At 35.8% G+C, this 25,851-nt stretch overlaps 1 long non-coding RNA gene across 3 annotated transcripts in view; it reads left to right on the forward strand.

Annotated features, from left to right (window-relative positions):
* LOC150104384 (uncharacterized) overlaps nucleotides 1–25,851 on the forward strand; it is a 756,755-nt gene that overhangs the window by 629,691 nt on the left and 101,213 nt on the right. For all 3 annotated transcript variants that reach the window (XR_016548697.1, XR_016548696.1, XR_016548698.1), the window contains one exon: nucleotides 58–138. This is a non-coding gene — a long non-coding RNA (uncharacterized LOC150104384). The remainder of the gene's footprint in view (nucleotides 1–57; nucleotides 139–25,851) is intronic.

The following is a 25,851-nucleotide window of genomic DNA, read 5'->3' on the forward strand; positions in this document are numbered from 1 at the left end:
TATTTGAATTAACTGCTTATTAATGTCCATTAACTGATTTCGGTCTTCTATCTGCAGCTCTTGACTCAAGCTCTGCATGAATCGGATTTGCAGCTCGACGAAAAGAAACCATAAGACTGCTATGGGAGAAAGTGAAGCGTAAGTGCATTTCAAATATCGTTTAACAGGAGAAGGATCGTTTAAGGAGAAGGATAAAATGATTAAAATTCTTATTTGGTCTCCGTTTCATGAATTTTCTAAACATATACTGGATGTAAAAAAACGCTTTTCAGTAAGTACCTCATACTTTCTTTTCATTAATAAATATCATGAAAAAATTATTTCAAGACAAAACTATGTAGAAAATGTTTCATAAAGACCTGGATGATTACAAAATGCCTATATCTTATCTCTTGTGCTACTTCAGTTTTAAGGCAGTTGTGGAATTACAGCTGAAGCGTCTAATGCTGTACGGCAAGTGTCTATTAATTGCATGTGCTCTTCTGTCCAGCTTGCATGATTTCTGAGATGATAAACCCGAACAAGAGGAAAAAAGCAAGTTTTCCCCTCTAACTGATAATTCTACCTTTAGCACAAATAGACACCGCATCCACTGCTCAGGCAACGTCGTCAAGAAAAAGAGCCACTTCCATGGCCTACAAGATCTTCTGGTCTTTCCCACACTAGACTACATCATGTAATGATATTGTCAACGACTGCGTTTACATCTCACCACTACGAAGAATACTTAATGAGCTGAAGCATCCCATTCGCAACATCATCTCGTCAGTGAATGTGAAAACTGGCAGGAGTGTGAATATTTGTCTTGTTTGAGTCCTTGTAACTTGGAAATTAGTATTTTGTTTGTAACTTGAAAAAATTAGGATTTATTCGTTGTCGAATGTTATTCAAACATTTGTAATCAGCCCGTCTTTATGAAATATCCTGTGTTATTATAACGGACAGTGATTTTTATTTTTCTGTAATATGCCACCAGTCATTCCGTTCACTGTTTTTCTATCGCCGTGATACGTCTTGATATTTAAAAGCACTCTCCTTTGACAGTTTTATAAAATTCTAATTAATCACCCATGAAATCAGCTGTTATCAACAAACATACTCTTAATTTCGAAGTTAACTGTAGGAGGTAGTCATGTGGGTTCACTGGACTCTTCCACTTTTATTAATATTTCCGCGTTCTAACATGATTCCACTCCTTGATGACGTAATCTCCATGATAAATTGTTTCGCTAGTCCAAGCGATGATCATCGGGGAACAACATTTCGCGAGATTAGTACTTGTGTGAGTTGTTTAGACAACGGTACCCATTATGAAAATTTATTGGAGTCTTCGGTTATAATGGGTGCATATACTCCATCGCCCACTGCTCTTTAGTTATCAGAATCACGTCAACCATCACAACATCCCCTCCCCCTGTCGTTCCTTGGGGGAAAGCCTGGTGTGAAAGTGTGATAAAGCAACCTAAATTCATAACGCCGGAGAAGTTCTCTACACGAAACGTGCACGTGCTATTGCCCTGATTCCCACCTGAAGACTCCTCTCCCGGTTTCAGACAAATATATACACCTTCGCTGATATTTGACCTTCTGAAATATACATTATACCGAGCATTCCTGCTTCTGGCATTTCAACATCGAGAATACAGACAGGTGTCATAGTCCTCTGTGTGACTACAGTGGCTTAACCTTTTGTACCGTAGATTTATTGTCACCTATCTCTGCGGGGAGTGGGTACAAACAGCGAAACTTTTCTCACGTCTGGCGCCAAACGTCCATCACGGCTAATTTATTTAGCCTAATATTCACAGCAGATATATTTTTATATCTAGTCACGGCACACAGCACACTCCAAAGCAATTATTTTTCTTTGTTACTGATTTCTTAGGGCAGTAAGATGATGCTGGAGTGATCAATCCTTTCTTCGACTTGCAGGGTCTTCGCTACCTCTGCACCTTAAAATCAAGAATAATTTAAAATCCATTTATTAAATAGAATCCTGGAAGCAAATTCGGCAGCAATTTTAATATCAACTAGCTTCTAACATTAACAATAAATCTTACAGTTTAATAAACAGAATAATCAAAAATAATAGAAGTTACTTGATCTTCTCCCTTTTCCCTATTTATCTTCATTTTACCAATTTTTGAAAATAAAGAACATTTCTTATTCTTAAAGAACGTTTTCTTATGTAACTCTCCTTATGTACTACGGAGACTTGACTGGAAAATTCTTGCAAGACAAACGTCATGAACCTGGCAGAGACAAATATTTTTTCACGATTATCCGGTCTTTATTATTCAGAACTAATGAACGAAATCATACCAAAATGCTAAATTAAGTTTTGGTTTCAAAAATCTTAATAATGATTTCAGATTAATTGCCTTCTTGATTGACATTTCTAAATACTGCTAATGGTCCTGTAACTCACAGCTTGATAGTTCATTCCCTTGTTTAGGTACTATCTCCTAAGTGAAGGATGTTTGGCAACTCTGGGCAGTTTTAACTTGGTTATTATCAGACGATAACGATTTTCATTGGTCTTACTGATAGCCCTTTTAAATAAAGGAATAGCGGCCGTTTTTAGGAAATCAGATTATACTGTATAAATAGGGGATATTGATGATCTATCCTTATTTCATTGTTAAAAAAAAACATTCGAAAGATTCAAAAAATTAACCGGACATATGAGAATACAATCGTCTTCGTTGGAATTGCCTTAGCGTTCACTACTTAAAAGAAACGAGTGCTACCCAGGCATCCTTATAGTCGTTTTTTTATTATTATTATTATTTTTTTATTAGTGCTAGTTCGTGTTAGTGCTTTTGATAAAAGTTTCACGTTTTCAAAGGCCTGATGGCTGTTTGGAACTAGTCGGAGAGCAGGCAGAAACCTTGAGAGTAAAAGAACCCTCATTCAATACCAAAGCAATTCAATGTCAGAGAGTTCTATTTTACATAAGTGAAGTCTAGGTCGTTGCGTAAATTAAACTTTTTATGAGAACCAAGCAGTCTGAAACAGCTGTCAGGCTAGTGAAACCTTTTATTAACAGCACTAACACGGACTCCTGGGCAGGGCTCGTACAGAATTACATTTCATAAGTGAGATATCATATTTGTAACTCTTCTTTACAGCCTTTCCAAGCTTCTTTATCTCCTAGGAACTCAGAGACCAAATCTGCGCACAGTAGTCCAGGTTCAGTCTTATCAGGTCGTGGAAAGAAACAAAAATGGCTTCCTTCTCCTTACATGGCAGTGTTTGTGTCAACATCACACATTACCCTCTGCGTTCTGTTTGCAATTTTGCAATGTTACCTTTGAACTTCAAATTCCTATCAATCATAACTCCAAGATTGAAAAAACTGGCAACACCAGTTTTTTCAATTATAATCCAACCTATATAATATGCCAAAGTGCATAAACTTTACACTTAATAACATTAAACTGATAGCCATTATCATATGCCCACGCTTCCAGCCTATTCAACCCGCTCTGTGAACGCTGTACATTAGTAGCATCCCTGATTGCCTTGCCTATCTTTGCATCAGCAGCAAACAGTTGAACATCTTCTGTCAAGCCCTTCCCAGTAAAATTAATATATAGATTAAACAATGATGGACCAAGTACTGGACCATCATTGACTCCTGGGGAATACCAGTGGTCACCTTAAGTTTGGCAGATTCACAGCCCTCCATATACCACTTCCTGATACCTGTCCTTAAGTCGCCGATTTATCCACGTCAGCAGCTATATTCCAATTCCATATTCTCCAGTATGAAGATAGCCTTTCTCTGATATCCTATTAAAAGCAAAGCAAAGTCCAACAGTATCATAGTGTATACATTCCCTTTATGTAATCTAACTCATCCGTAAAATTATAATAAAATAAGCGCAGATTGCTCAGACTTGATCTTCCTTTAGTTAAACCCATGCTGTTTCTTGCAAAGTATACTTTGTCGATTCATTTCTGTATCAACTTCTCTGAAATCTTTATAACCATTCCAGAGATGCTGGCAGATCTATACAAGTATATACGAGTCTTTGCATCACCCTCGTGAAATGGGATTATCATATATTCTTTCCATTCCTGTAGTGTTTTTCCTGAGCGAGCTGACACTAAAAATTATACAAACATATTAGGGACCTAACCAATTTTGCGGAGCATTCCTTTAGCATACGTACTGATATTCCATGTGCTCCTGTTACTAATTCTTATCCAGGTTACACATCTCTAGAATCTCCTTATGTACCTCATCTCTTCATCCAATGTAGCGGTAGTAATACGCACTCTGTCACATACACTAAATTGACATATCATAGCGAAGTGAGCACTCATTAACTGAACAATCGCATCTGATTCTGGTATAAGGGTGCTGTATGCATTCAGTAAAGTTAATCTTCGTTAATACTACTTGCAGCATAACAGTAAAATTCTTTTAGACTGCCTTTAGCCTGCGCAGCCAATTTCTCTTCATTATCCGACTTAGCTTTCCACACAATACTCGTGACTTTTCTGACCTGCGCTTATATCTATATATTAAATATACGAAGAAATTATATACTTATTTTTAATATTTACCAAATTTATTTTTAATATTCACGCGCAATGTTTTGCGCGTGAATAGAGGCTAATGACTTCACAACACTTTCCTTAGTATGTATCCCATAATTCAAAGCACACCCCTTTCGGACGTGTAAAATTGCTATGCATAATAGGAAGGGCCACTATCCAGACCGGTTTCGACCTTTATTGAGGTCTCATCATTGGGAGCAAGACCCGGGAGAGAAACAAAGGTTGAAGAAATGCAGAAGTCATATGTATATATCTCATATACAAGTAGCCAAAAAGTGCTCGACCTTATTAATAAAAATCACTGGATGAGAGAAAGATGTTGAAAAGTTTTTACCTTGGGTTTATTATAAGTTAAAGATATATAATTTCACAACACATCTCATTCTTATTCTCATGATATTCCTTCGGCATCATCTTCTTATTATGGAACTCATGCTTAATAAGGTTGCACATCCATTTCACTTCCACCCATTTGTTCTTTGAACTCTTGGGACACATTCAGATATCTTTTTAAAGCTTTCCATGCACTGATGATATCCTAACCGTTCAGTAACTGATACCATGTGACTGAGCATAATACTCTTCTGAGTTTGTCATAATTTCCAGCTTTGTAGTTCAGCGTGTAACCTGTTCTAATTGGAACAGCCATATACTTAGCTACTTTCCACGTCAGTTCAGCGTGATCATTGATGGCAAAACGATCACATCCTTAACTGAGACCCCCCCCCCTTCCAACTCCATCATCAAATTTAACTCTTTTTGGCCTCGAGCTGTTTCTTTCACATGCTGCTTGAGAAAGTTGTCTCGCGACAGCTCAAATTCTTTATTTTTATCACGAGTTTTCTGTACGACCCAATGAATGATCTGATAATTACTCATCAAGGTAATTTGGCGATGCATGTCTTCGTTCACAGCAGCTTGAACCACCAGGTCTGAAACAATACTCCGCCATATATTTCATTCTGTTTGTCTCCAATTCATACCCGATCCCTCAAATTCTGCTACACGGAACATTATTGCTTTCGTGAGTTTCTATCCTAACTGGACTCAAGCCATTCGATATCATTAAGAATATCCCCACTCTTCTGTCATTTCTATCAAAATGCATCATATTTTTGATAAAGTCTGTAAAATTTTTTTTTTTTCTCGCTAATCTGCTGCTATGGATGCGTTTTTATTATTTATGCAAGTTTCACGTAATGTCAAGTGAACAATTAAACAGCAGATTGTAATATGCAGTATTGATAAAACTGATTTTCTCTTGATATTGGTGATTTGAATACAAAAGTAGGAGAAAAAGAAAACGAGGAAAACATCACTGGAAAAATTGGTTTAGGACTGAGGAATGAAACAGGAAAAAAGATCGAGTTTTGTGTCGAGAACAGTTGCTTTATTTCAAACACTTTCTTTTCAACATAAAAGAAGATCGCACATATGGACTTCGCCTAAACGTGAATACAGAAATCAGATTATATTGTTGCTAGCGAAGATGGAGGAGTCTTATGAAAAATCGACAGTGTGTGAAAAATACGAATTTTCAGTTATCATTGGGATAATTGATGTACAATTTTTGTTGAACAGGAGTTCAAATTTATTTCCTAAAGAAATTTGTATTTCTGATGGAATTAGTGTAAGATATGCAGTGACAAAATCACCTTGTAGTTGGAAAGAATTACCTGAAAGAGTTAAAAAAACAGAATTCTTGGTTAATAAAATATAACCATCAGCTGAAGTGGGAAATTGGTTCACTAGCTTTGGACAAACTAAGAGCTTGGATGATAGAATCAACATGCAAATATCATATATTACTTGCCAAAGGAAGAGAAAAATCAAAAACATTAACGAAGCTAATAGGGAGGCCTGTTCTTGATTTAAATGAAATTGGATGCCCGAAACGTGAAAACATAACGTGTAGTTTTAAATGCTTTTGGAAACATAACGAAAGATTCTGTGCTTTTAATAATTCTCTGAAGTATACGTATTGGATTCGAAAATATAAATATGCAACCCTTAATTTTACTACTACAGTAATAAATTCCCAACAAACAAACACCAAATGAAAATTAACTTTCAGATGAGAATCACGATGGCAATTCCACAACCATGGAAGAACCTTTGATGTATTTTTCAATTTATTTATTTTCTGTGTTTTTAGATTCAGTAAATACAATTTGTAAATAATATTTCGTTCAATGAAATGTGTAAATTAAATGAACAAATTGGGTGTCGTAGATGTGTTATACAAATTTAAGAAGGAAGATAACATTTTTTTTTTTCCTTGTGAAATTTCATGCCACAAAGTAACCAGAGAATTTTTTTTTTTGATTCATTGAATTAAAAGTCTTATTTGTTCGTTATCTACAAACAAGATTAATGAATGAAAACTAACAGTGTGGGAAAATAATTCATAAATAAATTCTACTTACAGAAATAGGTTAAGAGCACAAGGAATCGAAGGTAAAATTAATAGTTATATTGGTAATTTCCCAGCGGAAACCAAAAGTTCGAAACAAAACACACGCTTTCTCACCTACATACAACTAAAGGCGACTGGATAAGGCTTAATGAGAAATATACAGTGTTGGAAAATAAATTCTCATATACTTTATATATTTATTAATTCTGCTCAGTTATTCTGTTAGAATATGACCTGTAAAAGTAAAATACAGAAAATAACCAATCAATTTGAAAAAAAAAAAAAAAAAAATTTCACTTGTCTGAATTCCATACTCTAACAGCAATCGGAATTCGAAAGCGGAAATAATACTTACCCTAAACAAAACGGCGCATAGACTTTCCCACTAAGCTTGGGGAACTTTAAGAAAAACTTAATGAGAAATATTCAGTGTTGGAAAATAAATTCACATATACTTTATATATTTATTAATTCTACTCAGTTATTCTGTTAGAATATGACTTTTAAAGTAAAATACAGAAAATAACCAATCAATTTGAAAAAAAAAAATAATAATAATTTCACTTGTCTGAATTCCATACTCTATCAGCAATCGGAATTCGAAACCGGAAATAACACTTACCCTAAACAAAACAGCGCATAGAGCTTCCTACCGATGATGGACACCCGAGGGAAAGAATTAATACAGAGAACCAAACGGATACTAAAGTAAATTAAGTAGTCCACTAGATTTTCTGGTTATTTACAGAAATATCTATCAACTCCTATGTTTTGTGTGTTTTGTGGTGTGAATATATGTTAGCCACAGTAAGCTATAATGAAAAAGTGAAATGTTCTTTTCAGATTTGAGTTTGTGTTCTGTGAATACATGTTAATCAACAATTACAATATTCAGAAAACCTTCTGTAAAAGATTTAATGAGAAATATTCAGTAATGGAAAATAAATTCACATATACTTTATATATTTATTAATTCTACTCAGTCATTCTGTTAGAATATGACTTTTAAAAGTAAAATACAGAAAATAACCAATCAATTTGAAAAAAAAAAAATAATAATTTCACTTGTCTGAATTCCATACTCTAACAGCAATCTAAATTAACATTAAATGTAAGCATTAATTTACTACACCAATGAATGCCGACGGTAACGAAGAATGAATAATTTTCATTCAAACATGTGGATACTAATCCTTTAGTCATATGTAAGTATTTGAGAAATATCCAAACTTGAGGAAATGCTGCATTTTGAACAATACCCCACTTTACGGATGTGACTCATGTCATCCCCTTTGAAGAAAAGCGCTCGCTGGGGGATCTTGCAATGACGAAACCTCACCATCTACGCTCCGTAATCTAAAGGACGAAGTAACTAGTTCAGGTTACAGTATTTACAGAAATTTCATTCTTTGTGGCTTTTGTGTTTGTGTTGTGTTGTGGATATAAAATTGAACTATTTTGGAATATTCGAATTTCGAAGAGTCATCTGGAAAGCTGTAAGTACTTTTTTAACTTAAACAAAACTGATCGCATGTTGTTTGGTAAGCGTAATTCTAATACTGAATAGTTTTTTTTTTTTTCCATAAGAATAATCATAGGTTATATATTAGAGTATCAACATGGACACATTAGCGATTTTTTATGTCTAATGTGTGTGTGTGTGTTTAAGGACAGGTACTTTAAGTATATAATTAATTATTCAGAAAAGATCGAAACACGAGAGCCATCACGACTTTCTCTAAGAATTCCCACACTTTAACAGGAAAGAAATACCCAAAATGTATTGGAAAATTAGTACAACCATCTAGAGAAGAAAAAAAAAACTGTATGTTTGTGTGACATAGAATATAGTTAAATTAAATTATCATTCCAAACTCAATAACATCAAACATTCACGTCACGAATCCTAATGTTATCTTGATCTTGATCTTGTCAGAAGTGAGCACCAATCACGACACGATTTCTTATCCACTAATATATTTCCCTTTCCATTCAAAACAATAACGTCACTTATTTACAACTAACAAATGACGTCACTTATCTACATCTGAAAACAACACACACCCACGACACGATTCCTTATCTTATCTTCATCTTGATCTTGTCATAAGTAACCACCAATCACGACACGAGTTCTTATCCACTAATATCATCCTTTCCATTCAAAACAACAACGTCACTTATTTACAAATGACGACATTTATTTACAAATAACAAATGACGTCACTTATCTACATCTGAAAACAACACACACCCACGTCACCATTCCTTATCTTATCTTGATCTTCATCTTGTCAGAACTGCACCACCAATCACAACACGAATCCTTATCTCTACCATCACCCATAATCCCATACGCGAACCAAAACACAAGAGCTGAAGCCAGTGACACACTTGCCCACACGGAAATTCCAAACATTCCAGACCCATGAAGCCATGCACACGATGACGTCTTCAACCAATCACGTCACGATTCCTTATCTTATCTTGATCTTGTCAGAAGAGCCTCCCCTACTACTACTGAACAAGAAAGAAAGATTGTAAATAGTTTTCAGATGAAGCTATTCAAATAGCAGAGGAAAGAAGAAAAATGAACTTCAGAGAAAGAAAGGGTCAGACAACTGAGTGCAGATATCAATAGTACTACGCTCCCCTAACATTTAAACATTAATTTTTAAAAGATTTTCAGGATTTCTATTTCTCTCATTCTCAATGGAGTTCGACAACGTTCTGTTTATACAAACATTCTTCTCTTCATCCCTCTTACTTACTGGCTTCTCCCAAGACACTTATCATACTTTGCTAAAGCTTTTGATTCTTTTCTTCTTAAATACCATCCATCGCTACTTAATAATCTCTTTCAAAAATGAATTCTATGCCTTTTGAGCATTTTCTCATTTTAAATTAATAGCTAGATCTCTGGTCATTTTCTATTGGTGTCATATATAGGCAAATTATGCAAATCGAATTTTTCTTAAAGAGATTATCATAACTACCTATTTGATGCTCCGTTTCCTTGTTATTACCATTATTATTATTATCATCATCATTATATGGGACCTCCAGGGAGACTATAAATCACCCAAACCAGCTGTCATACCTTCCCTTAAATTCATTCACACTAGATGCACTCACTACTCCTAAAGGCAAACAATTCCACTCACTCAGTGCTCTGTGAGAGAAAAAACCTAGCTCTTACTCCTTTCTTGACTATGAACAAACTTAACTTTTCTTATAACACCCATTGAAAAGTTTATAGACCTTTATCATATCACCCCTCTTTCTCTTGTTAACCAAAGTCTGCAATCCACATACTCGCAATCTGTCCTCATAATCTAAATCCCATAATCCAGATATATAATCTTTGTAACTTTTCTTTGCACCCTTTCTACAGCTTCTTTATCCCTTGGAACCACATTTGTGCACAACAATCTAGATGTGGTCTTATCAAGGCCTTATAAAGAGGGCAACATGACTTCCTTATCCTTACGTGTCAAGGTTCACTGCAACATTGCAATTATCCTGTGAGTTGTATTTGTAACGTTTGCTATGTGACCTTTGAATTTTAAATACCTATGCACCAATACGCCAAGATCCCTTGCCGCCTCGTTTCTTGTAGCATAATCCCGCTAATATAATATACAGCTGTAACTCTAATCACGACAAAGTGCATAACTTTACATTTACTAACATTAAACTGATAGACATTTGCGTTCGCCCAAATTTCCAGCCTATTCAAATCATTTTGTAAGTGCCGAATATCAGTAGCATCCCTGTGCCCTGCCTACTGTCCAATCACAGAAGCGAGAGCCCTCTCTGGCAGATTGCCGAGAAGAGTAAATCCATATTGAAAGGAATAAGGCGAAGTATACGAATCCGTTACCAACACGCGAAATCATGTGCTTTATACGTAAAATTTTCTAACTGTTATACAAGCAAAATAGTTACCACTTTAAAAACTAAAATTTTCATAAAATAAAAGCTAATTTTCTGATGTATAATAATAAACACTCATCCTACTCATCCATTAATTAGCCTATTATCGGAATGGATTCACCTACTTCTGTCATGCGCAGAAGTATCGAGGGTTCTAGCATCTGTGATCGCGCGTTATCTTCACATCATCGTCAAACAGTTACACATCTCATGTTAGACCCTGCCTGATGGTGCATAGATATACATTATGTCAATCTATACATTGTGTATATCTATGTATAGATTGAACAATTATGGGCCAAGGACTAAACCCTGAGGGTTTTAGTCCTTGGGCCATAATTTTTAGAATTATGACCCTGAGGTATACCACTGGTCACCTTAAATCTGGCAGATTCATACTCACTGTATACCACTTTTCGATATCTGTTTGTCAACCATCCCCTGATCCAAGTCAAGAGTTTATATTCCAATCCCATATTCTTCAGTTTGTGCAACAGCCTTTCGTGTGGTATCCTATCAAATACTTTAAAAAAATCCAACATTATCATAGTGTATACATTCCTTTTATACAACTCGGCCGTAACAATGTAAAATATGGGCAAATTGCTAAAACATTACCTTCATTTAGTAAACACATGCTGTTCCTTACAGAGTATAGCATGTTTGTGCACCCATTTTTGTATGCGAGTTCTTACCAACTTCTCTGAAATCTTCACTACTACACCAGAGATACGGTGGGTAGTTAGACACATCGGTTTTTTCACCACCTCTGTAAAATGGAACTATCATACATTCCTTCCATTCCGGAGCTGAGACTCAAGATATACAAACATGTGAAAGGCCTAGTCAATTAGTCTGAACATTCCTTTAGCAAACTGGCTGATATTCCATCTGTCTCAATAGACAAATTCATATCCAGGTAATGCAACAGCTCTTCAACCTCATTTTTCATGAACCTCTAACTCTTCATCTAATGTAGCAGTAGCATGCACCATGTTACATACGGCTGGTTGATTTATCTTAGCAAAGTGAACACTTATTAGCTTCTGACACTCGAGTACCATCTGCAGTCAATAAAGCTATTCTTTCACATTCATTCATTCTTTTGCTTGCGGTATAAGGATAAATTTTTTTTGGATTACCTTTAGCTTGCATGGGCAATTTCTTTTCATACTCCGTTTTAGCTCTCTCTTCATAATACTCGTTACTTTTCTGGCCTGAGCTTTATATATTTATATATTTCATAACTCCTCTCACTCTTATTCTCACGATATTCTTTCCACATCATCTTCTTGTGGACCTCTTGCTTAATAAGGTTGTATACCCATTTCATTACCAATCTATTTATTCTTCGAACACTATTAATACATTGAGATACCGCTTCATTTAAGCACTTTATCAAAGATTCCCATGCCTTGCTGACATTTTTCCCTTTCAGAAACAGATACTATGATGATAGTATTCTCCTAAGTTGTTCATAATTTCCAGCTTTGTGGTTCAGCATGTTACCTGTTTTAATCGGAGCATCAGTATAATTAGATACTTCTCAAGAAAGCATAGCATGATCACTGTCACCAACTGGTAATCTTCTTCTTTGAGTGCTATCGGAGGTCGGCGACCACCTTGGCAAATTATGAGCGATTCTCAGCCACTCTAAACAGTTCCTCAAAGCTCATGACAGTCCACTGCCTGATGTCTGCCAGCCATGATTTTCTTCGTCTTCCTTGTCTTCTTCCATTTATCTTCCCTTTTATAAGCAATTGAAGTATTTTATATTTTTCGTTACGAAGTAGGTGACCAAGATATGTAGTTTTCCTTCTTTTTATGGTATCTAAAATTTCACGTGATTTCCCCATTTGTTCCAGTACTTCCTGATCGGACGTTTTTGCTGTCCATGGGATTTTTAACATTCGTCTGTATAACCACATCTCGAAGGCTTCAAGTTTTTTTTATTGATGTTGTCTTCAAGGTCCAAGTTTCTGCACCGTACAGCAGTACAGACCATACATAGCATTTAACCATGCGTGCTATAAGTTTAAGTTGCGGTTACACAGTGTTGATTTCATCAGGAGAAACTTTTTTTCTTGCTATTTCAATTCTAACTTTTATTTCCATTTCTGGATTGCATTCTTCGTTTAACCAGCATCCGAAATATTTAAACTTTGTCACTCTTTCTGTTCGTTTCCCATTTAAAGAAAGTGATGAATTAAGAATCGGTTTTCTTGCTTATGGCCATGAATTTAGGTTTGGTGATATTTATTTTTAATCCCATTTTTTCACTCTCTTCATTCACTAGATGCTGAATATTGTCATCAGCATATCGGATGTTATTGATGATTTCACCATTTACATTAATCCCTTCCTCTCTTCCTTTTAAGATTTTTTTGAAATATGGCTGCTGAGTATGTGTTAAAAAGAAGAGGTGACAGCACACATCCTTGCCTTACTCCTCGTTTGATGTTAATGGGGTCTGTAATAATATCAACTGGAACAGATGTCTTTTGGTCCCAATATAAGTTTTGAATGATCCTGATGTCTTTACCATCTAATCCAATTCTCTTTCATAGTGCAATCATTTTAGTATGTTGGACTTTATCAAATACTTTCTCAAAGTCAATGAAGCAAACGAATACTTCCTTGTTTTGATCAATACATTTTCGGAATAAGATTTGAGAGCAGAAAAGAGCATCTCTTGTTCCCAGACCGTTTATAAAGCCGAACTGGGTATCTCTGATGGTGTCTTCACATTTTCTAAAAAAAAAAAAAAAAAATGAGCTAACGCCTTTTTATTCCAGTATACGGGGAGTAGGCGAGGCCATTTAGCCCTCTCTAACTTTTGGAGACTGAGTGGGCAGTTCAATTCTGTATATTCTGTATATATCTTCACATTTTCTGTATATTCTTTTTTTTAATTATTTTCAGGAATATTTTGAGAACATGACTCATTAGGCTGATCATTCCATAGTCATTAGAAGTTTTCGCATTTGCTTTTTTAGGTAGCATGATGAAGGTTGACTGTAACCAGTCTTCTGGGAATATGCCTGCATCGTAGACCTTATTAAATAGCTTTACTAATATAGCAATGTTGGCACCTTCTAATAACTTTATTTCTGCTGGTATTCTATCAGGGCCATTGCCTTTACCATTTGTAGCTGAGTTCAGCGTACATTCTACCTCTGATCTTAGATGCATGGACTGTCCATCTGTTCGTAAGTATTTTCTGGGTTCTGTCTCTTATCAGAAAAGAGTTCTCCTACATATTTCACCCATTCTTGTATTTTGTCATCTTTCAGATATTTCTCCCTTTTTGTTTCGAAGGGCACATAGTTGTGTTTCTTTAAATATACCTGAGGTCTCTTTCAGTTTTTTGTGTAGATTAAAACTCATGCTTTTCTTGTAGAATTTCAATTTCTCTGCATTTTTCATTCATCCAGATTTCTTTTGCTTCTTTGATCTTGATTTTATTAATTTCTTGATAAGTGTTATCTCTTGATTCAGATCTTGACTCAATTTGTTTCTTATCTCTGGGTTTTTTAACTTTCCTAAATCTTTTTTGTTTATGCTTCTGAAGTAAATGCTTCAGAAGCATAAACAAAAAAGATTTTATGCTTCTGAAAAAAATCTTTCAGTTTAATTTTTAACATTGTCACCAGTAGATTATAATCAGAAGCAATATCCGCACTATAATAGGTTTTTGTGCTCTTTATGGAACTTCGAAATCGTTGATTAATTAGCAAGTAATCAATTTGGTTTCTGACTATATTTGTATTAGTATCTTGTGGTGATCGCCAAGTATATAGTTCGGGATGGTAGCTTAAACCATGTGTTTGTGACTATGAGCTCCTCTTCTTGGCAGAATTGAATAAGACGGTCTCCTCTCTCATTTCTTGTTCCCAGTCCATGTTCGCCAACTATATCTCCAATTCTACCTTTCCCAACTTTAGCATTGAAATCCATGACAAAATTGGTCGTAAATTTCTTCGAGCTTGGTATCACTCTTGTCAGCAGGAGGGGCATAGACCTGTATAAGATTAATATTTAGTGGTTGAACTTTTAGTTTTAATAACATCATCCTATCTGAGTAGGGGATGAAACGCAACAGCGACTTATTGGCATCTTTGTTTAATATTATTTGAACTCCATTTTGATGGTGGTTTTTTTCACTACTTCCAGAGCGGTACATTGTCATGTCATTAACTTGAGTTTTGCCTGATCCTGACCACCTAACTTCACTCATTCCTAAAATCTCAATTTCAAGTCTTTTCATTTCCTGAATAGCATTTCTTAGCTTACCTGCTTCATACAGGGTTCTGACATTCCAAGTTCCTAGTTTTAGCGAACGCACCATTTTGAGCCCGGAGATTCTTCGCACCCCTGTCCCATTTAAGGGACGCCGGGAACTCGGTGCCATTTGTGTAGATTTGCTTGCCATGGTGGTTAGTCTGGAGAGAATAGAGCAGTAGTTTCTCCATTTGCTTTCTGCTCCGCAGTATTATAGATGTACATAATAAACTGTATTGCCATCTGCAATTTTTTAATCACAAGCTTTACCGTCATCATGAGACTTGAACCTTGTGTCAGTACTGACAAAGCTGCTTCCCTTTGTCAGAGGACTGAATCCTTTAATTTTCTTTGTAACCCTAGGTAGGGGCCTTAACCAGGTACTGACAACCGGAGCCAGCTGAGCCCGGGTTGTTTATAAAGGTCTGCTCCTCTGAAGATTCTTCCCACATTCCATTGTTGGGATATGAATCCTCTTCCGCTGTTTTGTCCCTTGTTCTTCACAGAGGTTAGTTAGCATCCTTGTAGGGAGTGTACCCTACGGAAGGTCCCAGAGTACGATGGGGACGTGGACTTGCCTCACTCCCCGAACTGGTAGTAAAATAGCCATATTCTTAACAGAGACCCCTTCTTTCACATGCTGCTTGAGAAAGCTGTCTCGCAACAATTCAATAAATTCCTCTTGTTCTTGTCATAAGATTTCTCTTCTACCCAATCAGTTGTGGAACATTAATGTCATCCATAATGATCATTCGCTTGGTACCCATAAGGCTAAATTTGCGATGCGTTTCTTCGTCCTCTGCAACTGAGCCACCAGGTCTGTAGCAACACCCCACCATATATTTCATTAACCTCCACTTCACACTATATAAACTCAAATATGGACCACTTCATGTCCTTGTGTAATTTTCAAGGAATCCAGTTTGTCTGCCACATCTTTAAATCTGTACTTCCGGTAAATATATTCTGATTTGCATTAAATCACCTTTATTGTTGTTAAATTTGCTATCAGCAGGTCATTGCTTAATAAATGAACACATCCCCTTACAAAATAAATTCCTACTTTACAATCTTCTTCCCTTCAAGAACAGCCACTCGTATTTCTACTTCTAGCATTAATGTTCCTAAAATTTGGTATTTTTTATTTAATTGCAGGCTTGCTCGTCATATCGCAATTACCGGACATGATGACTGCTAATTGTATCGAATTAGAGAAATCGCTAAATATTTCTCTTATCAATATAGGAAAATATGATAGATAAGCTACTGGCTATCTCGAGCAATTTATACTTTTTATTAATAAAAATAGGGAAATATATAATTCATTGCTTTTCCAGCAGATAATGCCGAACGAGATTTAAATGCAATACATTTGGAAACTTCACGCACACTGGGAAAGCTTCGTTACTAATGAGCGAAGAAGCGCATCGCTATTATTACTTTAAATTTTGAAATGCTTCATCCCTCTGATAAACATCTAAAGGATAACAAATGATATTTTCACTTGATAGGATAAGCAGTAGGACAAACGAAGCAGATTTTTCTGTTTTTCTTCACGGACAAATGGAAATTTACTGATTGAAACAACGTGAAAAGAATTGCAGTATGTATTTATGAATGTTATTTAAAAGAAGACATATCACGTGGGGTGTGTGAAAATGTACTCATAATTACCTCTCATCTTAATTTTAAGTAATGAGGAAAGGAAAAGTTGGACTGTTGCCTCGATTGTATCATTTATGAAACTTATCATTGGTAACTGTTACAAATAATGAGACGGTAATAACAGAAATCAAATGTTCTGTTACTTGTAGGAGGGAGTTGAACCGTTATACTCAACCGAATAAGGTACAATATGCTCTCGACGATTGGCTACTTACATTTGATGCTTCCCATATTTAATATATAATACATTCAACTTGGGAATTTTTTCTCTGTAATGAAAAATTGCTGACATGAAACTTGTTTTCTCACTTTCCAAATCCTAATCTCTTGTCAAATGACATCTCCGAGTGTGCAATGAAATATTCCATGAATTACACTCATATATTTGCTATAAGACAGAGGTTGCATTCCCGGTCCATCGCCTGCTTTTTGTGGCGCATCTTAAAGCATCAGATTCATGGGTAGTACACAAAATACCACCACTTCAAGGTACGAAAGAGTTAAGTTTAACTAAACTGTTAGTTTAGTTAAAATTGACAAACCACAGAAAATTGACAATGACCCTAGAGAAAAGCTCTACTCCATCAAATGTCCTTTTTAAGTGCTAAAAAGTCTTCTAAATATGAAATTTTTCAGAAGTGGCTAGTGAACAATAGTAACAAATAAAGCACATCGGACATTTCTTCCTCTCTTGCCGAATGGTAGAATATAAAATGACACCGAAAAGATATTCCGTAGCACAATCGGTATCAACGATGTCCTTCGATTGGAAAGACTTCGGTTCGAATACCGTCTAGGACGCGAAGAACGTTTTATAACGACTTTATCTGATGCTAACTCTGTCGACAAAACAAGATTGGTAAAACAAACTATTCAAGAAAAAGAATGGAATCAGCGAAATTAATGAAAGTGGGGAAATAACCACAATCATCACCAGACTAAGGATGGAATATTTTAAAATTGACAAAACACAGAAAATTGACAATAACCCTAGAGAAAAGTTCTACTCCATCAAAGTTCAACAAATTGCCACAGCAGTTCTACAGATTCACGGTCATATCTAGAAGCTCTGCAATGGACTCGATAAAAACAACATACGGAGACAGAAGGTTTCTTCACGGAAAAAGAAGATCAGCCGAAAAACGCGTACAGTTTGCAGACAATGCGGATAGAATTAACGGGCCAAGCAGTAGGAATGTTTCTAAGCAGACAAATTACTTGGCCGTGATAGGCCATTGAGTTTAACACAAAAATGGAGGGCGGGATACAAAATATGATAAATTATTCTAAAAACAAAGCTCATTAGTTAATGAGCAGTAGGGTCTTAATTTTCCCATTGCCAAAACACCTTTGTGGGCAGGTGCATTGTCCTGATGAAAGATGTTTTTTTTTTCCTTCTGCAAATCGAATCTTTTCTCACGAATTTTTTCGTCTAGTCTGGTTAAAAGATCGGAATAATATTCCCGGTTATTGTTTTACCCTTTTCAAGATAATTAATAAAGAAAACGTATTTAGAATTCTAAAACACCTTTCCTGCTGATGGAACCGACTTTGTCTTCTTTGGTGCTGAATAACCGGTTTCTGTCCATTGTTTTGACTGCTGTTTGGAGTCTAGTGTAATGGTGAATCCACGTCTCATCCATAGTAATAAATCGACTCACAAAATCAGTTTTATTCTTGTTAAAACGCTCCCAGCACTGTTCAGAGATTTTCATGCGAGTGAGTTTTTGATCTGCTGTGAGCAAACGTGGCACCCATCTTGCGCAAAGCTTTTTCATGTGCAAATCTTCATGCAAATATATCCTACACGTTCTTTTGAAATTCCTCTAGTGTCAGTAATGTTACGCGCTCTGACTAGCCGGTCATCCAATACCATATCGTTCACTTGATCAATAATTTCTGGTGTTGTTACACTTTTTCGATGTCCTTCACGTGGATCATCTTCAATTCTGGTACGGCCACGTTTAAACTTGGCAGCCCATTTCTTAATTGTCGAAAACGAAGGAGATAAATTTTTCTAAGAGTGCCCATAAACTTTTATGAACTTCGAATGAATTTCTTTTGGTGTTAAACTTTCTTTTACAAAGAAGTTTATAACCTCACGATACTCAATTTTATCCATTTCAAGGGATACAGACACATTTTTGCTTCAGACAGCTGTAAAAAACAAAGTACTTGATAGAATGACTTGTTATTTCACATGGATGCTTATGACAGATGTACCAACTAAGAAAAAAAAAATCTTGCCGATAGTGTTACCATCTATGGCTGAGGCCGAGACCTTTTCAGACCACCTTCGTATATGTGTAATTTACAAAATTTTAGTATATTTTTATAAATCATGACAATTGTCTGTTGAAGGGAACGATTACTGTTAGCTTCTCATCAGTGTGAAAACCGCATGAAATCCGTGAAGGAGTTGTTCGAAAAGCAGATGAATTGGGAATCATCCGCACAGAACAATGTTTGGAGCTGTGGATCATTAACGAATGACGATTTAGAAAATTTTAATTAAAGTGCATATTATAGATTAAAAAAATTAATTTTCTCTGGTTAATGTTTTTATTTCGTAGTACCCACCAGTAATCAGAAAAAAATGAAGGAATTTTCATACAGGAAAGCCGGTTCATGATAACGATCGGGTGCGTAACTTATAATGAATTTCCGGGAATTTAAAAAAAAAAAATTAAATTACCTGATATCGAGATAGGTGTTCACCCGTAGGAAAGTAACCATCGCAAAGTTGGGGATGTCTGCATAATAATTTTGATTCAAGATAACTGCGGAATAAATTTACAAGTATGCTGGTCGACTAAAATTAATTATGAAGTTTAAATCTTTTTGAAGAGTCATGATTAGATGGTCAATTATTTACTCCAAACAGCGTGATTGAAAGGTGGGCGAAAAGCAAGCTTTCATATGGGGGAAGATACGCGAGTCCAACAGCAACGCGAATTGTGTTTGAAATGCAGAAGAGGAGTGGTGAGTCATGGTTGCTTGGAGATAGCGAAACATTCCTTTTAGTAATGTGTAATGAGCGTGCCTTGCGGTGCTAATGACAGAATCCTTTCGATTTCTGCTGGGTAGCCTTTTAAATCAGTTGTGTAACGAGGAGGGATAAAGGGCCCGATAAATAAACAGAATGCGTTGAGTATACAGAATGTCAAGAGGGAGGATTTAAACCCTTCTACTGTCACTTTCTTCGATCATCCTAGACAAGAAGTACACATTTGTCAAATATATATTGCAAAAAATAAAGACAAAGTCGCAGATGGTGAAGAATAAATCAAAGAAGTTCAGTGGCCTTATAGTAAGTTAGGAATTAAACGATGCGAAGCAAATGCTATTCGGCTCCGTCTGGCCATGTATGGTACAGTAAGGGACATAAAAATGCTACCGGTGACAAACACCTCTTTCTGTACCCCCCCCCCTTTCCCCCACTTCTCTATAACGTGGAAGATTTTTATTACCGGAACTATACGTACTACAAGCTTCTTTCAAGACTGCATCATGCGTGCGTGTACTTCTATTCCATATCAGATGATAAGATAGAAACACGCCCGCTTTAGAGGACACGGAGGCAGTTTTTATCGTTGTTGTGACTAACGCATTCACATTCAGTAGTTTCAGTGAACACGTTGATGCATCAAACCGTTATCTTCGTGATAACGATTACACGCACCAATGTCCACTGAAACCAAATACCTTTTTTCCCCCGAAGCCACATCACCATTCAGTCGCCTTTTGGTTGTGTTTTCATTTACTTCCAGAAAGGACTTACTGAAGGTTGCTGACTTAACAGGCTATTTGCATCGTTCCTCAGTATAGTCTGCAATAATTTGAACTATTCTGCTATTGTTTCTCTCATGGACGTATCCACAAATGTGTGTGTTTGAGAGAGAAAAAAAATGAATTACTGGAATGTAGATGATTTTTTAAATCCTCAATTTTCGGGTTCAGAAATTTTTACAAGTATCATGAACACTGTTTAGTTTTTATTCTCCCTTAAGAACAGAAGTGATAAATTTCATTTCTACATTTATTAAGCTTAAGTGATGCATTTTGTGAAATCGAGTGCAGCCTTTTGCTTTGGCTTTTATTTCGCCTTTTCATTGGCAAAGATTTCTTGACAATTACAGGTACACATGATAATTATGATTAACCGAAGTAAGTTATATTTAAAATAAAAAAAAAAAAATCTTTATCGCTGAAAACCAAACAAATGCCCCCGCACTGTACTGCTGGAAAGTATTATTACAGGAGCAGCCTTTAGGATTTTTAACCCCAGTTTCAATTTGGATCGTGATTGGCTACTAGAACATTCAAGTTATAGATCAGGTTTCTGACAAAATATGTTTGACTATATTTTTGGGAACATGAGGGATTCTTTTTTTACCTGTTCTTACTGTTATTCACTCTTTTGTTATGCATTTGGTTGAATTGATTTTTATGGGCTTTTATTTTATCTGTTTTGTTAATTAATTTAGAAATCAGTTCATTTGACATGGCTGCGTTGTATTTATGATTCTTTTGATCTCTGATTGCACTGTTTTCGTTAAATGTGTTAACAGAACTCGAAGGACAAATTTAAACCAATAAATGACCTGTTTTGGCCTCAAAGTTATCTATTCGACAATCTTTTCAATCATCGTCCAGTTCTTTCTTTTCTTTTCCAGCAGGGAATATATGAAAACTTGTTTTGTGTATCTGTTATTTTGCAGTGTGCTGGATAATCAAGCGAAATATTTTTGTTTTGTGTTTTACTGGACACTGATTTTCAACCATTAATGAACCTTGTCAAATGGCTCTTTCTCTAGAACAGTGGCTTTCTAACTTTTTAAAGACACTCGCCCCACCTTTTGTAAAAGAAAATTATTTCACCCCCTCCTACACTTTTCGTGCAGTTTTAGTACACAGTTATACTTTAAAGCAAACTAAAATTAAAAAACACCACACAAATATTTATCTTAAAATTACGATATTTAAATGTCGAGCTTAGTATATTAATAACAATAAATATATTTAATAAAATATTTATCATTGATTCGCACCCCCCCCCCTCCTTGGGGCCTACCCCACAAATGGAAATCCACTGCTCTAACGGACACGGAATGAAATCATTCAACAACATAGCACTAACAACTGACTCTGGAAAGCCATTCCACTCATTCACTACTCTCCAATCAAAAACATAGTCAGCGCGGTTAGCCTAGTGGCTTTGCGCTTCGCAACCATATGCCTGGGGAAGGAGTGTCCTGGGTTCGATTCCCGTCGCCGACGTGAAGAGCTTAAGGATCTTCCCCAGCCATAGCCAAGTTAGCTGGTCTTGGGCGTGGACAGCGGAGTTTTCCCCCCAGTTTATCTGGGGTTTTTCCATCCCGCAAGCAGGCAAACCAGCCCCGTGAACACACACGGATCTACAGCCATAAATACTTAACCCCCATGAGGGGCTCAACTCGTCCCAATAGGGACGAGTTGAGCCCCTCCATATGAATAAATAAATCAAAATCATCTAGTCTTCACTCCCTTGTTAACCACGCTCTGATCTGATTTTCCTTTTCAGCCGTTTCCGACCGTAAGTGACTTTGCAGGCATTGCCCACAAAGTATTCCTGGTGAGATTTTTACAGGGTAGTTCACCATTGCTTTCCACAATTTTATCTGGGCTCGGGACCAGCATACGGCTTGGACGTATATTCGTGACTGTAATCCATGTGTGTTCACGGGGCCGGTTTTCTTATTCTGGGGAACGAAAAACCTGAGTTTGTGGGTGAAAAAAACCCCTACCTCCGTAGGAGACCGGCTAACTCACCTTTAGTCGAAAGAGACCAGATAAAGGTTCCTCACGTCACTGATGGAAATCGAACCCAGGTCTTTCCGACCAAAGGGCTTCGTCTATACTGACTGAGCTACGGAGACTCCAACCACACTCTTACTCAGTTTACATGGATGACCTCTAGTCTTCCTCACATCAATCCTGTAAATCTCCCTAGGCAACTTATTCTTCTTCTTTTCTCTTCCATCATCTATGTGGATGATGATGAGGCTGAATGAACTCTTTCCACTTCCGTCTGTTTGTGTTTCTAGACAGTCCAAACATTTCTGTCCAGTTTGGCATCGCTTATTGTGGTTTTCAGATCCTCTTTTATTTTGTTTATTCATCGTTGGGCCTCTCTTTGGATTTTTTACCTTCATCGTTGTATATAGAGCTTTAGATGGTAATCTTTCTGCTCACATGGCCATATAATCGCAGTCTTCGGACTCGTCATATTGCTAAATACACATCAGTTCAAGTAAGTATTTCAACTTATTATGGTCAGCCCATAAGATATGAATTATCCCGAAATTCCATAACCCCGTATGATAGTCGTTGTAGACTTAAGACCCCACGTTGATTGCGGACCTGAAGTGGCTTGAAAAAGTTCCGTATTTGATCTTTAGAGGGGGAACCACATTATGTTACTCACTCTTAGCCCATTTAGGGTATTAAATGTGCACTAGCTTTAACAAGCTTTCGGGGAATAGAATTCATATACAAATCGGTTATAAATTACGGTTGACGCATCTAAGATCGTGAAGTTTAGTATATCATGTCAGTTAATTCAGTGTGTCCTCGGTCTAGTTTATCCCTTTGCAGGAACAACAACTAGTGTGTAATACTTCTTTTATTTGTATAGTATAACTTAACACACACCTCATCAGAACATTATAACCAATAATCCTACTGCATATATCCTAAAATTGCTCAAATTAATTTATTCTTGACTATTTAACCATTAGCCTACACACCATTCTGATGAAATATATGAAATGGCCTGATTTACAGAAAAAAAGTGTCTTATTTGCTTAAATAACTGTAATAAATAATAATTTTCTTTCATATTTAGATTAGCAAGAACTAATTTCAATACATATTAATCTTGGTGAAATGTATACCATCTTGGAACAAAACAATGAGACCTTCAGTTTTCCAGATGTAATTATAAGATTAAGAAGACCTGAATATTTCTGTTTATCTCGATAGGACCTTGAAAATGGGAGTGTCATCATTGGTTGGGTGTTGTTAAAACTAGAATTAATAAGGCATTTCCGTTCGTCGTTGCATTTTTTTCTGCTTTCCCTGCTCCATTATTTTTTGCATAATTATTTAATGCTTAATTATTTTTTTCTGATGTATTCAATGGTGTACCTATAGTTGCATGAATACTTCTGAATTATTTTGTGTTAGCCGTGATTACGTCAAAATCGGAAGCCGTAGTTTCTTAATATACTGAAAAAATGTTCAGTGTGGGAAATTAAAAGTTATTCTATTCTGGCTATTATAATGAAGTATTAATTGAACAATGTGTTTGGAACTTCAGAAGTTGAAATAAAGATATTTAAACGGTAATAAAAGAAAAAGACCCAACATTCATTCTTCATTATAATAGCTCTAAACTGTAATAATTTTTAATTTCCCGATCAGAATATTTTTTCAATGTACTAAGAAATTAAGGCTTTCAATTTTAACGCAATCATGTCTGTTAGCCGTGCTTGCGTCAAAGCCAACAAAAGCTAAATCTCTATCACGGCTGTTAGCGCCGTGACAGCGATTTAGATGTTATTAAATAGAATATTGAAAACCATACTTGAAATTCTTTAGCGGAAAGGTAATGCATGACCTATCTGATGCACTGTTTGATTTGTTTACGGGAGAGATATTATATTTTAATATACATTTAATACCGAACACGGTAATGAGACCAAGACAGTATAATGTTTATAAAATGGAAAACGTGCAGAACCGAAATACTCACGTGAAAATATGAAAAGCAGGAATATATAATACACTGTGTACAGGAGAAGAAAATTAAAACAAGAAACACCGAAAATCTCTACTATACATTGTCATTGGCAGCTAGCAATGATAGCTGGCGCTGGCTGTTTCGAATAAATAGTCCTCAAATTATGAAGGGTAAAAACGAAACCTAAATACAAAAATAATAATAAATAAATAATCCAGAAATCCAAAATCGATATTTTATGCATTTCTTTAAATAACTGATACGAATCATCCTTTTTCATAATCTACTTTTAATATTTCCACAGTTCATATAGATCTAAATGCACATCAGTCGCTTTGCTACATAAATACGGTTAAATCATCCATCTTTCTTTCTCTTTTTCCCTTTCAAAGACGCCGTCCATTAAATTATTGAGATAAAGCGCTTACTAGAAGCTGTTCTTTAAGAGAGACTTGTGTCGAAAGGTTTCTTTTAACACGAAAAACACAAGGGATAAATAATACTATTTATTGAAGGCCATATACTTCAGACCATTGTTCGCATTCTGCTTTGTAATTAGCATCATCGCTACTGATGATGGCCTGTAATATTCAGGCTGAAATATATGGCCTCAAATAAATAGTATTATTTATTCTTCGTGTTTTTCGTTCTAATTAAAATAGACTAGAAGTTAGCGTTGAAATCGTCATAGACCGTTGCAACTGCTTCAAAGAATTGCTATCCGTTCAGGTAATAATTGCCTAAAAGGATACTAATAATTATTAATATTTGTGTATAGTATCTCAGTCAGTTCATATTACGTGAACGGCATGTAATTTATGGATAACTTTATCCATAATTTTTGGTTATATACAGAGAAAATATAAATTGAGATCCTGAAATCTATATGGGAATCTATATAATTCAAGCATTATAAACAGAACATCTGATCCACTGCGATGTACAAAACAACGGCGGCAAATTTTACAAATTGTTATTTTACGTTTACCCAACAGTATAGAATGGATTAAAAGGCCACAGAAATTATAGCATTTTTCTCGAATCGAAATGTTACTTTCTTATTTGTATGTGTCATTCTACATTTTTACTACTTAGTGATTTAGCTGTGTATATTATGAAATATTTCCTCTCTACAAGAAACGAAATATTTTATAAATGCCCACAGTAAATACTAAATGAAAGCATTGTGCACTTTTACAGA

The sequence above is a fragment of the Typopeltis vanoorti genome, chromosome 8, assembly GCF_054136105.1.
Source record: "Typopeltis vanoorti isolate ZY-2024b chromosome 8, IOZ_Tvanoo_1.0, whole genome shotgun sequence".
Classification (NCBI taxonomy): domain Eukaryota; kingdom Metazoa; phylum Arthropoda; class Arachnida; order Uropygi; family Thelyphonidae; genus Typopeltis; species Typopeltis vanoorti.